General features: G+C 40.4%; 2 pseudogenes; both read left to right on the top strand.

Annotated features, from left to right (window-relative positions):
- The first annotated feature begins 7,891 nt into the window (after positions 1-7,891).
- LOC141341020 (uncharacterized) lies at positions 7,892-15,805 on the top strand (annotated as a pseudogene).
- A 1,405-nt stretch (positions 15,806-17,210) lies between these two features.
- On the top strand, positions 17,211-18,143 carry LOC141322962 (uncharacterized; annotated as a pseudogene).
- Positions 18,144-18,459: the final 316 nt, after the last annotated feature.

The following is an 18,459-nucleotide window of genomic DNA, read 5'->3' on the forward strand; positions in this document are numbered from 1 at the left end:
CCGTGGTCCAGGAGCGACACCTATGGCTCACTCTGGCCCAGATGGCAGACGTCGACAAGGCTCGCTTTCTTGACGCTCCCATCTCCCAGAGTGGCCTGTTCGGCGACACTGTCGAGGACTTTGCCCAGCAGTTCTCGGCAGTCCAGAAGCAGAGGGAGGCCATCCAACACATCCTGCCCCGCCGCGAGTCCAAACCCATCCCGCCGCCGGTGGCCCAGCCTCCCTCCGCTCGTCGCCGAGGGCGCCCCCCGCGGCCCCCACCAAACCTGCTCCGTCGCCTGCTGAACCCAAGAAGGAGACGGCCCGACGTCGAGCCGGCCGCGGGGGCGGGGCGCCGCCCGCCTCTCAGGGACCTGCTAAGAACACCCGCAAAAGAGCCGCGAAACGTCCCTGACGCGGGGCAACTCGGAGGTGGAGAAGTTTGTTCTTCAGGGGGCGAAAACATCTGCGTCCCCGCTCCCGGTGGAGGGCCGGGGGTTGTTGTGTACTTTAACGTCGCCGCCGGCCCACGGGTCGGCGGTACCCACAACTTCAATAAAAGAGCAATTTCCTTCACCTCCGGGGCCTCGGCCCCGTGTTCTCGCTCCGGGCGGCACCAGGATGCCCTCTCGGAGCCGGATACGGAGCTGTCTGTCGCCAGCGCGGGAACCTGGGAAGAAGGTAGGCCCTGCTCAGAGCAGCTTGTCTCCCCTCCCTGTTCCCCCCCTAGGCTGCCCCACCACGGTCACGTCGGTCAACGTTCCCTTGACACCCCTGTCGAGGCGCTTGGGGGCCTGGCTTCAGCTTCCCAGCCCCTCGCGGTGGTTGATACGGACGGTACGTCTCGGCTATGAGATTCAGTTCGCCAAAGCTCCGCCCAGGTACAGAGGTGTCCTTCACACTCGTGTCCACTCAGACACCCACGCCGCTGTCCTGCGTGCAGAGGTCGCAGTCCTACTGGCGAAGGATGCGATCGAGCTTGTCCCTCCAGCCGAGATGAGGTCAGGGTTTTACAGTCCCTACTTCATCGTGCCCAAAAAGAGTGATGGGTTAAGACCCATCCTGGATCTCAGAGTACTGAATCGGTCCCTTCTCAGGCTGCCGTTCAAGATGCTTACGACGAAGCGCATGCTCTCATGCATTCGTCCCCAGGATTGGTTTGCAGCCATCGACCTGAAGGACGCGTACTTCAATGTCTCGATTCTTCCTCGCCACAGGCCCTTTCTTCGGTTTGCGTTCGAGGGTCGAGCATACCAGTACAAAGTTCTCCCATTCGGCCTGTCCCTCTCTCCTCGCGTTTTCACCAAGGTTGCGGAAGCGGCCCTGGCCCCTCTTTGGCTGTCAGGTTTCCGCATCCTCAACTATCTCGACGACTGGCTTCTGATAGCCCACTCTCGAGAGGTGCTATGCGACCAGAGGGACTTGGTGCTTCAGCACCTCAGCCGCCTGGGCCTTCAGGTCAACCGAGAAAAGAGCAAACTCTCCCCAGTGCAGAGGATCTCTTTTCTCGGTGTGGAGCTGGACTCGGTCTCCATGACAGCCCGTCTCACCAACGAGCGCGCTCAGTCGGTGCTGAGATGTCTAGATTTATTCAGGCACAAGACAGCGGTTCCTCTAAAAACTTTTCAGAGGCTCCTGGGGCATATGGCAGCTGCGGCCGCGGTCACGCCGCTGGGCTTGCTTCATATGAGACCGCTTCAGCACTGGCTACACGACCGAGTCCCGAGACTGGCATGGCACCGTGGCACACTCCGGATTGGCGTTTCCCCGCAGTGTCACCGCCTATTCAGCCCGTGGTCAGACCCTGCCTTTCTCCAGGCCGGAGTACCCCTGGGGCAGGTGTCCAGGCACATCGTGGTTTACACGGATGCCTCCACCACAGGTTGGGGTGCTGTGTGCAACGGGCAAGCAGCTTCGGGCTCCTGGACAGGACCTCGACTGCAGTGGCACATCAATTGCCTCGAGTTGTTGGCTGTGCTTCTGGCCCTTCGTCGCTTCCGACTGACGTTGCGTCAGAAGCACGTGCTTGTGCGTACCGACAGCACTGCGACTGTGGCCTACATCAACCGCCAGGGCGGCCTCCGCTCCCGTCGCTTGTCACAACTCGCCCGCCGTCTGCTCCTCTGGAGTCAAACGTGGCTGAGGTCGCTACGAGCCATTCACATTCCGGGGTAACTCAACCGTGCAGCCGATCAGCTCTCACGGCAGTCCACCCTCCCTGGAGAATGGCGACTCCACCCCGAGATTGTCCAGCTGATTTGGAGCCATTTCGGGGAGGCCCAGATAGATCTGTTTGCCTCCCCCGACTCCTCTCACTGCCAGCAGTTCTTCTCCCTCAACGAGGTATCCCTCGGCAGGGACGCTCTGGCTCACAGCTGGCCTCCGGGGCCCAAGTACGCCTTTCCCCCAGTGAGCCTCCTTGCACAGACCCTGTGCAAGATCAGGGAGGACGAGGAGCAGGTTCTCCTGGTCGCCCCATACTGGCCTGCCAGGACCTGGTTCCCAGAACTTATTTCCCTCGCGGCAGCCCCTCCCTGGAAAATCCCCTTGAGGAAGGACCTTCTTTCTCAGGGGATGGGCACAATCTGGCACCCGTGTCCCGATCTATGGAACCTGCATGTCTGGCTCCTGGACGGGACGCTACAGACCTCGCCGGCCTTCCTCAGGCCGTGATAGAGACCATCACTCAGTCCCGAGCCCCCTCTACAAGGCAGGCGTACGCACTGAGGTGGGGTCTGTTCGTCGACTGGTGTTCCTCACGAGGACAAGACCCACAGAGATGCACGATTGCAGTAGTGCTTTCCTTCCTGCAAGAGAAGTTGGAGCGCAGGCTGTCCCCTTCGACTCTCAAAGTGTATGTTGCCGCTATCGCCGCACATCACGATGCAGTGGATGGATCATCCCTAGGTAAGCACCCTCTGGTCGTGAGATTCCTCAGAGGCGCTAGGAGGATTAACCCTCCCAGACCGCGCCTCGTACCCTCTTGGGACCTCTCCGTCGCCCTCCAGGGCCTGCGGGGACCTCCCTTTGAGCCCCTCGCCTCAGTCGAGCTTAAATTTCTGTCCTTAAAGACAGCGCTCCTGACCGCGTTGGCCTCCATCAAGAGGGTGGGGGATCTACAAGCTTTCTCTGTCGACGAAGCGTGCCTTGAGTTCGGGCCCGGCGATTCTCACGTCATCCTGAGACCCCGGCCCGGTTATGTGCCCAAGGTTCCCACCACGCCTTTCCGCGATCAGGTGGTGAACCTGCAAGCTCTGCCCTTGGAGGAGGCAGACCCAGCAATTGCATCGTTGTGTCCAGTCCGTGCTCTGCGCACTTACGTAGACCGCACTCGGCACTTCAGACGCACTGAGCAGCTCTTTGTCTGCTTCGGAGGTCAGCAGAAAGGAAATGCTGTCTCCAAGCAGAGGTTGGCGCATTGGGTGGTAGAAGCCATCTCCCTGTCCTACTTATACCAGGGAGAGCCTTGCCCCTTAGGTTTGCATGCCCACTCCACACGGAGTGTTGCATCTTCCTATGCGTTGGCACATGGCGCCTCATTAGCGGACATCTGCAGAGCTGCCGGCTGGGCGACACCGAATACCTTCGCCAGGTTTTACAACCTTCGCTTAGAGGCCGTTTCCTCCCGAGTTCTGACAGGTGACCGAGAGGACGGCTAGTGTCGGCTTGCTGCGCCATTCCTCGTGGATCCGTGCGCTATCTCCCAGTATGTTCCCTCCGGCGAACCTGGTCCTCCATGCCCCGCAGTCTGGGCTAGATGCGGAGTAGCTCTTGACTGTGCTCCTGCCGGGTCTCCTTCGCCCCGCAGGCTGTGGCTATCTTTTTTATATTCTCCAGGGGCCAACCAGAAGGCCTCTGTTTTCCTCGTATATCCCTAAACTCCTTATGGATATATTGAATTTCTTATTTTCACATGAACAGAATTCATGTCTCCGCCCCCCCCAACCCCTGCTTCAGTTTCTGGCATCCCTGGGGACCCCCCTTCCCGGGCCCTAGGGCGTTGGGAAGGTTACGTTAACGTCCGCCTGTTGACACGTCCGCCTGCCGGCACGTGGTCGTTGCGTAACGCGGCGCAGGGACGTGGCTTGTTCCATAGGGTCAGTTCCCATGTAACGTCGAAGTGATTCGACTGAAGGGGAACGTCTAGGTTACGTAGGTAACCCTCGTTCCCTGAAGGAGGGAACGGAGACGTTACATCCCCTGCCACGTCCATGTCGTCGCGCTGACGCCGGCTCAACCCGGCTCCTCAGCGAAGAACCTGTCTGACTGGCGCATGACGTCGCTATTTATACCCGTATGTACGGGGCGTGGCGCGTCATGCAAATGCCACTCGCCAATTTTCATTGGCCTTTTGTATAAGGCTCAGAGATGATTGGATTCTAAGCAAATTCCCATGTAACGTCTCCGTTCCCTCCTTCAGGGAACGAGGGTTACCTACGTAACCTAGACGTTCTTGACTCTCCTCTTTCAGTGCCATCAGGTCTGAGGTGAAATGAGAAAAATGTAAGTTAACAACAGTTTAAAGGCACAAAGCAACAGACATCAAAACACTTAGACTAATGCTGTCAATTAATTAAAAAACTATTTGACAATAAACAATTTCACATTGAATCTCCAAATTAATGTAAGAAAACATAAAGATTGTACATTTAAAATATGTGGCTTATTGGCATCTTTTTACCAAGTAGCCAATTGTTTTTGAAAACCAGTCTCATTGATACAAATACTGCTGCTGATCTGTCTCTATTAAACGCATTTCCTTCCAATTTTAATCATTAATTATAACTATAACTAAAAACAATTATTTGTAACATGTATATTGTTGTGCAAAAACACTCCTTTTAAAAAACCCACACATAATCTGCCATGTTTATCTTCACGTTAGAGAATTTAAAAGCAGCATTCAAGTAAGAAATATTTCCTAATTAAACCCACAAAGGTTGCGATGAGAGATTTTCGGTTTCTATTTTATTGTTTGGCTCCAGATTTGGAGAGTAACAAAGTACATGTAACGTCATTTCATATTTAAAATACAAGATGAATAACTATTACAGAACATGTTACCTGTTTCAGATGCAGAACAGTTATTTGATGCATTCATGACGTCTAGACTGGACTATTGTAACGCACTACTATGTGGCTGTCCTGCATATTCAGTTAAGCTACAAGCTGGTGTTTCTGAAATATGACTATTTATTGCTTGTTGTAATGAACATTCACTGCTATTTACATTTTAATATTACACTTTTGATGACAGCAGAAAAAAATCACTTACAATAAAACAAATGTCAAGTTAAAAACTGAAGTGTCATGGTTTGCTTCAAGCAAAATAACTTTTTTTTTTTTTTTTGTCAGATACCGCTTTCATTGTTTTCTAATCAAAAGTAGATATTGTGTTTAATGTTACAAAAAATATGTTTTTTTTTTCTGTAGAGCTGGACATTTTAATAAGAAGATATAGTCCAGCTTTGAGAATAAAAACCAACCTGTTTGTTCCTCAGTATCTTCATGTTTGACTCTGAATGATTCTTCAATCTTCATGTCTTCACTCTCCTCCTTAATAAACGCCATCTTTATAATAGTGTCACGTGTATCTCTGTTAATTCTCCAGGTGTTTTTCTGTGTGTTTGTACACTTTGTCCTGTTTAAGATGAGAATAAATAATAGAAAAATCAATGCAAACTAGATCTCTGGGTGAGTCTCAATCAGCTCCTAATTCAGTATAGTCAGTGCCCTGGAAAGACAGTCAGAGTCTCAGAGAGTTAATAGACTTTTATATAAAAATTATAAAATATATACAAATAACACCAAAGGTTCATATTTAGATTATAATTTTAGTTTTTTTTTTTTTTTTATATTTGGTATTACATTTTTTGTTTTTTTCATATCTAAAATATTACCCTTTCATGAAATCATTCTCGGTTGTGATTCACTCGTTTGAGTTTGTTGTTGTCGTTTGTAGTCCGCGTGCCGCTGAATCGAATCACTGAATTATTTCACAAATATTTGATTCAAATGATTCGGATTCTCAGTTTCTCTCGTCACTTCTTATCATCACACGATTGATTCATGATAGAGAGAGAGAAATGCTAAAGGCTGACGTCTTCAGTAACACTGGATAAAGAATTTCTGGTTATATTTAATAAGGATGATTTATTTTACATAGCTTTAAAAACGCAACAATGTCCATTGGTTTAAAAACTTTAAAAGCACAAACCTTTCTTCAGGCGAATCACAAACAGACAAGGAGCTCGGCGCATCTTTATGACGTCACATCACAAGAGCAAAATAAAAGTCCCATTGGTTCACTGCTCTCTAGAATCACAAATATATCATAGAAATGTTGTATATAGAATAGAATTTCGAACTCATATGATGATGCTTTTATAAAGTTACTAACATTGTAAATCTATTAATAATATTCTTTATTAATGTTCATTTATAAGACTATGCTTTATATACCTTGCCATTAAATTCACATTAAACTAGTCAATGCTGCTGTGTAACGTTTACAAAGGTTGTGTGATGGCAAATTTAAAAGGAATAGTCCATTGATTATACCTTTTCAGTTTCGTTAATAGGCAAAAACATATGTTACTCCTTCTCTTCTTTTTTTAACATTGAAAAGTTTGGCTAATAAATACAAGACACAATAAACAGTTTATTAGAAACTTTAACTAGAAGTACATCCATCAGAAAAAGAAAAAAAAATATGTCATGTTGTATTAGTGTTATGATTTTAGTGAAGTTAGACGTTTTGAAAACAAAATACCTTTAATACACCTGCAGGAAAATGAAGATCAGGAGACTTGTTTGAGCTGGTCCTGTGTGTCGCTGTGATCATCCAGACTGACTAAAACAATCAATCACTGGAGTTTTATTCAGATTTCAGGAGGCCGTTCTTACAGATGAAGACAAAGCTCTCAGATCACAAGCTTAAACACAGTATTCAAGGGATGTGAGCAGTTTGTTTTAAATGAATATTTTTAGCTTTAGGAGTGTGTGAATATGAATGTGAAATGATGGTAAGTGTCATCTTTTGTCTTTATTGGCTGTTGATGTTTCTGCCTCATTTCTTTAATTGGTGTCTTTGTTTCTGATCAATATCTGAGTTAAATATGAATGCAGAGGCTGAAGGTGAGACTTTCCCTGATCTCTGTGATAATGAGTCTATAGTTCTGCTGATTGGATTAGAGTCGCTGAAAATCTGGGCAAATCCCTGTAACTGCTTACATCCTTTGCATATTTTATCTTCTAATGACGATCCTGAAATCTGAATAAAACTTCAGTGATGGAGTGTTTTAGTAATATCTCAATCAAGAGTCTCCTGATCTTCTCTTCTGAGTTTCTTAAAGGTATAACTGGATGTTGCAGGTATTTTGGTTTCAAAACTTGTAACTTCACTAAAATCATAACACTGATCGTACACAATTATACTTTTTAATGAATGCACTTCTAGAGATTAAGTTTCTAGTAAAGCAGGTATTGTATATTGTATTTATTCACTGAACTGTTCACTGTTAAAAGGGAAGATGAGGAGTAACAACTGAATATGTTGACATGGTTTTTGCCAATTAAAGATGCAGAAAAGGTCATAATCAAGTTTAATAAAGGAATGGCAGAGAGGATGGGAAAAGGAAATCAAGGGTAGACACATTTTTCAAATGTTTTTGTACTTGTTCATCCTGTAGGGACTCAGTTAAACTGTAAATTGAGGTTGGGGCATTGTGGGTTAAATACTTTTTTGTATATTGTAGGAAAGAATATTATTCTCTTTGCATCTTGTAGACAAACAAAGTCATTCCCCGTAATATTTTCCCTCCTTTCGGCGCTTCTCACTCCAGTCCAGCAGGTGGCACTAACACACACACTTCTGTTTGATAAACACCATTAAACCTAAGAAGAAGAAGATTAGTTTCACTGCTCTCTGTTGTTTTGTTGGGATTCTGTTTTAGTTCAATCTGTGAGAAATGAAGTTTCTGTAAATAGAAAAATACAGTTTTTGAATCAAGTCAGTAAATATCTGTAATATTCTTCACAGCTGTGACTAGGTTTGGAAGCGAGCAGGAATATCTGGAGAAGTATCTGCTGAACTGAGATCTGTTGATGTGATGGAGTTTGTTAAAGTGGAGAGTGAGGAGAACACGAGTGAACTAGAAACCTGGAGAATAAAACAAGAGGAACCAGAACCTTTGAGAATAAAACAGGAACCAGAACCTTTGAGAATAAAACAGGAGGAACAAGGAGGTTGGTGTTTAATCTTCATTCATCTTTAATGTCTGTTTGTGGTACATTATTTCAAAGTTTTATTAATACTGAGTTTCAAGCTGCTTTAGATTTAGTTAATTGTAATAGAAACAATCTTTAAAGCTGAACAGTCTGTTAAAGTATAGATGGGGGAGCAAAAACACTTCCAGATCTAGTAAGAAACATTTAAATTCTGCACAGAAGTCTTGGTAACATTTTCTATGAAGCCCCTATTTATAATCCATTATAAAGTATTACTAAGGCATTGTAATGAATGCATTATAAAAAATAAAAAATAATAATCGTATAATATGTTGTATCATCTTATGAATAATCATAACAATTACAAAATACTAAAGTACTTGAGTATTTGGGGTTCTAACTTTTAAGAATATGATTATTTATTAGACACAATGGGCGGCATATTAAATCTACGCAATTTTTAATGGACTTTATCCTATACCAATTTTTTTTTTTACAATATATTTTATTATGATGGGCCCCCTGGTCTACTGACTAGAAGCAACTTTCCAACTACACTAACACTCCTTTATTATTAGTATTATTAGTCTAGTATTATTCGACTTAGGTTAAGGTTAGGCTAGGTTGAAGATTCACATACTTGCAAAGTTACATATCAGTTTGTCTTTTGGGGAACCATCAAAATACAGTATTTAGCATACTACTAATAATAATTATTGCTAGCTGACATGCAGTTTCAGAGTTACTTTTCAAAAGCTGTCTAAAGGGTACCTTCAAAAAAATCAAACTGATAAAACAAATGTGTCATGTTACACATTCATCTGATACATCAAATTATGGCTCTTTGAGAAATATTATTAGTGTTATTATTATTACTTATAAGTGCTCTCTGTGCTTTAAGTAAAGTGACATGCGTAACATGGTAAGATACGTGACTTGTAATATGTTATAACTATCAGGAGGTAATCATACTCTTAAAAGCTATAACTAGGGCTGTCGCGGTTAAGGAATTTCCCTTGCGGTAATTTTGAGTGGCTCAGTAGCACGGTATGCGGTATTACCGCCATATATATATATATATAATTGTGTGTAGGCTGTTACAATGTAAGGTCATATTCAGAAATCAATAAACCGAAACCAAATCGCGTTGATACATGAAGTGAAGTAAACCGAAACCAAATCGCGTTGATACATGAAGTGAAGTAAACAGTACTTACATAGAAACCTAGCCAAGAAAGAAATGCAAATTTTGAAGAAAAATGTCAGACATATTTAGAGGCTTTGCATCTGAAATCTTCGTATATACAACAGTTAGCGCGCTCCCTCGAGTCTGACTGGACAAGAGACTTTCTGTCAGTATTTCACCTGCGTGTTCTAGGCGAGCTGTCAGTCAGTGCAGTTTCATTTTTACGCCACAAGATGGAGGCAAGAGACTATCTTTGAGTAAGTCTTTAAACCGTTCATTCAACTACACCTTCAAAACGCTTATTTATTCAAAGAGAGACGTAATGAAACACGATGTTAAAATAATTTTAACTTTAATCGCCACTTTTAAAGGCTTAGCTGACCAGCAGAGCATCGATGTTAAGACAGAGATTTCACTTTCCTTGGACATGACAAGCTAGTTTCACATACATACCTGACTCGATCTGAAAGACAGACGCAGGTAATCGCACAAGCTCAGTCGATCTCTCTCTCATTCGCTGTCTGTTTAGGCTTGTTAAGTGCATATCTACTGAGCCTCATAATAAACACATTATGTTATCATTACTAACTTATTACTAATTTAATATTCAGCACACAGGCATTAAGTGAGAAGGGCAAATCCTTAGGAAAAAAGAAAACAGGCAAATATCGCGGTTGCTGCGGTTGTTGCATTCCTCTGCGGTTATGCACGTCAATAGCGCGGTATTTCGATATTGCGGTTATCGCGACAGCCCTAGCTATAACCACAAATAAAGAGAAATTATAATGCATAAAAACTGTTCTTATGAATACTCATGATATAATACAACATACAAAAAGGTTTTTTATAATGCATTATGCATTCATTATAGTATTTTATAATATATTATAAATATGGGTTTCAAAGAAAGTGGTACTGAATTTTTTATGAACAGATCAAACAAGGCTGATGCAGAAACAGTAGTGTTAGCTAAAGTCATGGTGGTGCGGCTGAAATAGTCCAATGCTATAATATCTTTAGTTTGAGTTTGTATTTTGGGAGACTTAACTTTGCGACTGAATTGCACATCAGTTATAATCTCTTAAATTGTTGGTCAGTTAATACTTTTACTAAGAATAGAATATATTAATTTTCTATTTGAAGACTGGATTTTTTTTTACGTCACTGATGGTAATAAAGGTACATTTTGCATGCTTCCCAACTCAGGTTCAGTGCTTAGCTGTCAAATGTGTATTACCAAGAAATAAACCTGTAATATTTTTTTAGTAACTGCGCTTATGAATTTAAAACGGTAGTAATCTTATGATTAAATGGGGCATATGATGATGCTAAAAAGAGCATTATTTTGTGTGTGTTATAATGCTATGTGTTTGTGCAGTTATTATTGTGTATATGCAGTCTGCTTTTGCGATCGTAGAACAACAAACAACAAGCATGTTTGAATAGTCAATACTGAATTCTTTAAATATGAAAACGTACTTACAGGCCATCAGTCAGAAACACAGACTGTTCATGCAACATTGTGATTGGCCCACTTTATAGTAGGGCTGGTCCGAATCCAATTTTTTGAGCTTCAAAGCTTCGGCAGTAATCAACACAGAATATTTCGAAGGGAGGGGCTAAACATATTCTGCTCTCTAATAAAGGCAGGAATGTCTGTGTGTATGCATTTTTATTATGTTTGCATTTTGATTATGTCGAGAACAGTTCATCCAATCGATTTTTGCTGTGGACACAAAGGAGTGCAGTGTGGCATTCTGGTGCAATATGAACACATAACACTTTCAGAATTAATAAATTGTAATAGAACATTGCGAGTTGGATGCGGCGCGCCTCACGCAGGCAGAGCTTGCTTCGTGAAAAGACACTGCGCTAGTGATACAAAACACACAGGTCTGTTAAGAGCAATACTTTTAATAAGGTAGCCTAACATATTTTAACAAACAAATCACTCCCACATGAGAAATTAGCAGCACAGTAATTACTGACACCGTAAAGTGTAGGCTATTTAAATAAAAGAAGAACAAAAAATGGCGCGGTGTTTATATATATATATATATATAAATTATTTATAAATAAATATAAATTGTATATAACGTATGTGTATATAGGCCTATATATAAAATACATATGTATATTATTTTGAAACCCCAAATAAATGAGGCTCAAACATTATTAACAAACGTGCGTGTTTATTTGAGCACTTCCGGCAGTGAACAAGCAGAACAAGCAGCCTACAAAACGCTATAATAAATCAAAGAAATAATACATTTAAATAAGAAACTAGCCTAAATAAGAGTGTTAAATAGGCTATTCAACAAACATTAGTTGCAAAAATTCCTAAAACCTTGCCAAGACCTATTCCGACATCTCATGAGAATTACTGGCCCGAGTCCGACTGGAACCGGTCTTGTTTCTCTTTCTCTTCTGCACTGCACAGCTGCTGTAATAGCAATGTGATTACATTTATATTTGTTTCTTTTGGTTATAAAGTTATTTTAGAAATATATTTGTAACACTTTTTATTTGTCAAATTCAAATTGTTTTTTTAAAGTAACGACCAAGCGGCCAGCGCCAAACAGATCAATTTAGCAATCTCAAGTCATCCTGATTTAAATTAAAATCCATAAATATAAAAAACTTGAAGCATATCACAATATTAGTTTAATTGTTTAACCTAGATAAACGTGTGCTATTAGGCGCATATCCAGTCGTTTGTGCGGAGAGTAAAGCTGAAGCGCGCTTTGCAGGACACGGAGGCTGGTGCGATGTGAAACTAAATTTTTTCTCATACAGGTAAGAGTAATATATCATCCGGAACTGTAAAGAAATAATTTAAATAATTCAAATTGAAAAACAAAACTCTTTCATTAGCTATAGGCCTAATCCATAAATATACATTTAGGCATTAAAGGCGCGTCCAGTGAGCAGATGACGAGTCAGGATCGGCAACTTTATATTTGTGTCAAATACTAGTTTATTAATAAATAATTTGAATATCTCCTTGCTTTTTCCCCCGACACATTCATGGTGATTATTTTAGCGGTCAGCTTTAGCCTACTGTGTGCATTTGAACGCAGAGGCGCGGTTGTTATTGTGACAGCACAGCCCTAGTTTAGCTTTAACCATTCAAGTGAGCCCGACTGTACTTTAGTAGTGTCTCTCAAATATTGCTCAATCTCTCTCTCTCTCTCTTTTTGCTGTCTCTATGTTAGTGGCAGAAGTCTGATCTTCATTCATATTTAAGTGTGAATGAGAACTGTTTCGCGGGGGGATGCAAAGTGTATGTAAAAAATAGAATATTCGCATCTCAAAATTTAAAATCGAATGCCAACTCACCGAACGAATATTAGAATAATCGAATAATCTAATATTCTGGTCCAGGCCACCTTTATAGCCTAACGCTTTGTGTTCATCTGGCATTGTAAGCTGCTCTCCCAGGTTCAGGAAACAGTCCTCCGTGAAATGTGCATCACCCACTCAAATATTTGCATTTTACTGTTCCAGAACAGTTAAGTAAATATAACTTAAACACTGATTTCAAGTTGTGTCCACATTTGAAAGGCCAAATCAAGTACGTTTGCTTTTTCAATGAAACGTTCTGCGACTCCTCAACATGGCTCTTAAACTCTACTACAGCCGGTAAAGTTACGCCTTTCTTTTCATATTCATATTTTTTTATGGGATGTGTTACGCTAATCTGCTCACACAGTGACGTGGACAAGTGTGTGGGGGGGGGGGGGGTGTTTGAACAAGCCGTTTTAGGGAGTTGTGGCTAAGTCTTAACTTTTATCATAAATTTCTCTTTGGTTTTGAGACTTTAAGCTTTGCAGCTTCACAAATCTTATCTAGGCACCAACAGCTTGTAACACTCCAAAGGAAACCACATCATATGACCCCTTTAGATTATCTTTGTTATTGATATCCAACACACCAGCTCTACCTAATCTGCTTCTGGTGCCACCATCTGTAGCACTTACTGGCACTGCTCTCAAATGTTAGTTTGTTCATGTTTCCCAGCTTATAACAAGTTACTGAAAATGAACCCTTTTTACTTTTATTTCAGAGTTGATTAAAGAAAAAGAAGAGAACGAAGAATCAAGTCAAGTTGAGGAGAAAAGTCATTTCAAACCTGGAGTAAAACCTCCAGCCAAACAGAAAGATTTAAAGAAAAGAAGAGCAGAGAAATGTTCCACCTGCACTCAGTGTGGAAAGAGTTTCACTAGAAAAACAAATCTTGAGCGTCACATGAGAATTCATACTGGAGAAAAACCATTTACTTGTGATCAATGTGGGAAGAGTTTTTCAAGCTCATCAAACTTTAAGAAGCACATGAACATCCACACTAGAGAGAAGCATCCATGTGATCAATGTGGTAAAGTGTATTTAGCTGCTTCAGGTCTGAGGAATCACTTGAAAGTTCATACAAAGGTGAAGCCACATTCATGCCATTTGTGTGGTAAAAGATTTTGCCGTCTACAAAGTTTGAAAGTATATGAGAATATAAATACTGGTGTGAGAGAATCCATGTGTTCCAAGTGTGAAAAGATTTCTACTTCAGTATCTTATTTAAAACTGCATAAGAGGATCCACACTTATGAGTGTTTACAGTGTAACAAGATATTCAGTAAGTCAGGAGACCTGAAAATACATGAGAGGATCCACACTGGAGAGAAACCTTATGAGTGTTCACACTGCAACAAGAGATTTAGTCGATCAGTACATTTGAAAACTCATGAGAGGATCCACACTGGAGAGAAACCTTATGAGTGTTCACACTGCAACAAGAGATTTATTCAGTCATCATATCTGAAAATACATGAGAGGATCCACACTGGAGAGAAACCTTATGAGTGTTCACACTGCAATAAGAGGTTTAGTCGGACAGAATGTCTGAAAATACATGAGAAGATCCACACTGGAGAGAAACCTTATGAGTGTTCACACTGCAACAAGAGATTTAATCAATCATCATCTCTGAAAAAACATGAGATGATCCACACTGGAGAGAAACCTTATAAGTGTTCACACTGCAACAAGAGGTTTAATCAATCATCATCTTTGAAAATACATGAGATGATCCACACTGGAGAGAAACCTTATAAGTGTTCACACTGCAACAAGAGGTTTAGTCGGACAGCATATCTGAAAATACATGAGAAGATCCACACTGGAGAGAAACCTTATAAGTGTTCACACTGCAACAAGAGATTTAATCAGTCAGTAAATTTGAAAATACATGAGAGGATCCACACTGGAGAGAAACCCTATAAGTGTTCACACTGCAACAAGAGATTTAGTCGGTCAGAACATTTGAAAATACATGAGAGGATCCACACTGGAGAGAAACCTTATAAGTGTTCACACTGCAAAAAGAGATTTAGTCAGTCAGTTCTTTTGAAAACACATGAGATGAACCACACTGGAGAGAAACCTTATGAGTGTTCACACTGCAACAAGAGATTTAATCAATCATCATCTCTGAAAATACATGAGATGATCCACACTGGAGAGAAACCTTATAAGTGTTCACACTGCAACAAGAGATTTAGTCGGTCAGAACATTTGAAAATACATGAGAGGATCCACACTGGAGAGAAACCTTATAAGTGTTCACACTGCAAAAAGAGATTTAGTCAGTCAGTTCTTTTGAAAACACATGAGATGAACCACACTGGAGAGAAACCTTATGAGTGTTCTCACTGCAACAAGAGATTTAATCAATCATCATCTCTGAAAATACATGAGATGATCCACACTGGAGAGAAACCTTATAAGTGTTCACACTGCAACAAGAGATTTAATCAGTCAGTACATTTGAAAATACATGAGAGGATCCACACTGGAGAGAAACCTTATGAGTGTTCACACTGCAACAAGAGATTTAGTCAGTCAGTTCTTTTGAAAACACATGAGATGAACCACACTGGAGAGACACCTTATACAGTAAATGCTCACACTGCAACAAGAGATTTAGTCAGTCATCAGATCTGAAAATACATGAGAGGATCCACCCTGGAAATGAGCCATATTGCACTGCACATGAGAATCATTTTATTCAATCATCTTTTATACACAGTCATGCAGAATATCTGTGGCAGATTTACACATACTGGTCTGGCATGTACTGTATATGTATATCCACCCCTACTGGTTAATTAGTAGGAGAGAAATCAATCTCATTAGTTTTACTTTTACTTTCAGTAGTTAATGATCATTTTGCTTTGAGTCATTATTAAATGTTACTTTTTTTATTAATACATTATCTTTACTTTTTATATTTTATAAAAAAATTTGTGGTCAACTGATGTATTTGCATGTGAACATTTTTTTTTAGCTTTAATAGTTGAAAGCCATGATGTTTTAGGCTTTATTTGAAATATCTAAATAAAACTTTTAAATGGAATTGAATTACAAGCCTTTATTGTCTTTGTGTGTTTCTGCATACAGTGAAATTAGGAGCATGACTCTTGACTGGTGTTAGAAAAAAAACATGTAATACAGACAATATATGAGACTAGAGACTACAGACTGTACAGTATCATTATAAAAGTATGTACTACAACCGACAATATTTATAATAATTCTGCACGTTAACTTTACATGTATTGATCATAATTGACTTTTTCCTCTTCTTTTTTTATTAGTAAAAGTGACTTGTAAACACAACTTTGTTTCCCATCAGACAGATGTTATATTGTGACATAGTATTATGAAGTAAAACAGCTTTCTTCTATTTTAATAGACATTAAAAATGGAATTTATTTCTGATCAAAGCTGAAATATTTTTAACTGAAATTTTTATTTTAACATCATTACTCCAGTGTTCAGTCAGTGTGACATGATCCTTTAGAAACCACTATATATATATATATATATATATATATATATATATATATATATATACGGAATATACTGCTTTATTATCAGTGCTGGAAACAGTTGTGTTGCTTAAAATTTTTCGATACCTGAGAGTTTTTTCCGAACAATATTACATATCTAATATGTTCAAAATTTTGGAGTCAGTAAATTTTTATTCTTTTTTTATTTGAAAGAAGTTAATGCTTTCATTCACCAAGGATATATTGAATGAATAAAACATGATAGCATAAATTTATATTGTTAGAAAAGATTTATATTTTGACTAAATGCTGTTCTTTTTAACTTTTTATTCATCAAAGAATCCTGAAAAAAATAATCACATAAATATCCAAAAATATTTATAATTCTAATGAAAAATTAGGCTACTTACGATTGGAGTAACAGCTGATGAAAATTCAGCTTTGTATCACAGGAATATTGTAATAACATTTTGCTGTATCATAGTTTTTTTCTGTATTTTTGATTAAATTAAAGCAGTCTTGATGACTTCTAAAAAACAACAACATTGGGATCAGTAAGACTTGTAAAGTCACCAAGGCTGAATTACTGAATTAGAACAGTAATATTATGAAATATTTTAACCATTTGTAATAACATTTTTTAGTTGAATAAAAATGTAAAATGTAATTTATAATGGCAAAGCTGAATTTACATTATTATTCCAGTCTTCCAGATCATTCCGGAATCAATATGCTGATTTGCTGTTTAAGACACATTTCAGACTTCATCAGTGTTAAAAACAGTTGTGTACCATTATTTTTTCAGTATTCTTTGATTCTTTTACAAAGAAAAAAAAACAGCATTTAGCTGAAAAAGAGCTGAGCAAAAAAACTTGGCAATAAAGCTCGTTCTGACTTAGTGGGTGCAGAAACCAGCTGTTTTGTGCCATTAAACTGGTGTTAACTTGTATTTGACTCTTTTTCCCTTAGACCTGATGGGGCTGAAAGAGGAGAGTGAAGAACTGAATGAAATGGAGGATAAATATTACTATGAGGAACATGACGATTTCATAACTGGAGAAACTTCTGCTTGCTCACAGACTAAAAAGTCTTCCTCACGAAAAAGAGTTTGAAAGAATGGAACTAAAAAGGGTTTCACTTGCTAAGAGTGTGGCAAGACATTTGACCAAACTCGAACCCTTAACGTCCACATGAAAATTCACACTGGAGAGAATCCTTACATCTGCCAGCAGTGTGGAAAAACATTCTCTTAAAAAGAAGGCCTTACAGTCCACAGGAGAACTCACACTGGAGAGAGGCCTTACACTTGCCCTCACTGCGGACAGGGTTTCATACATAAAGGAAACCTAAACACTCATGTGCGATGTCATTCTGGAGAGAGTCCGTTCACCTGCCAACAGTGTGGAAAGAGCTTCTCACGCAAAGACAGCTTTAAGAATCACATGAGAATCCACACAGGAGAGAAACCGTATATTTGTGGTCAGTGTGGACATAGTTTCAGGTGTAAAATAACCCTTAGTAAGCACATGAAGATGCATTTAAGAGAGAACTGTTTTAGATGTCAGCAGTGTGGAGAGAGTTTCACCAACAAGAAATTGCTTAGGAATCATGTCAAATCTCACATTGGGGAAAATGCTTGCATGTGCCTCCACTGTGGAAGAACTTGCTCACACAACGCCGTCCTCGAGGTTCACTTGCGAGCTCACACCGGAGAGAAACCTTTCGCTTGTCATCAGTGTGGGAAGAGTTTCACAGTTAAAGGAAACCTTAGGACTCACATGAGGATTCATACTGGAGAGAAACCATTCAAATGTCTTCAGTGTGAGAAGAGTTTCACATATAAAAGAGACCTGAAACTTCATTTGCAAACCTATGGAAAGAAATGCTCTGGCCTGAACCAGCTATGAGGTCACAGAGGTTTGGTCCTCTCTAAATGATTCATTTTTAGAAATAAAATTTCTCTGAATGACAAATTTGCTGTTTAAAACTCCTCATATGAGTGTCTCCTTGTTGCCAGATCCAGCTATTATAAGCTTTCTTGGACTTGTCTTTCCTACTTAATTTGACATGTTTTAGCAAAGCAGAAAGTTGTAGTTTAGGGCAAGCAATATTTTGATCTTATCTTGTTTACGAAAGATTTGTACCAATTTTACTTTAGTTTTTTGGTTTTTGTTTACTTAAACTGACAGTAATCAAAAAAGCCCACAGAAACATCATGTTATC

This window comes from Garra rufa, chromosome 1, assembly GCF_049309525.1.
Source record: "Garra rufa chromosome 1, GarRuf1.0, whole genome shotgun sequence".
Taxonomy (NCBI): domain Eukaryota; kingdom Metazoa; phylum Chordata; class Actinopteri; order Cypriniformes; family Cyprinidae; genus Garra; species Garra rufa.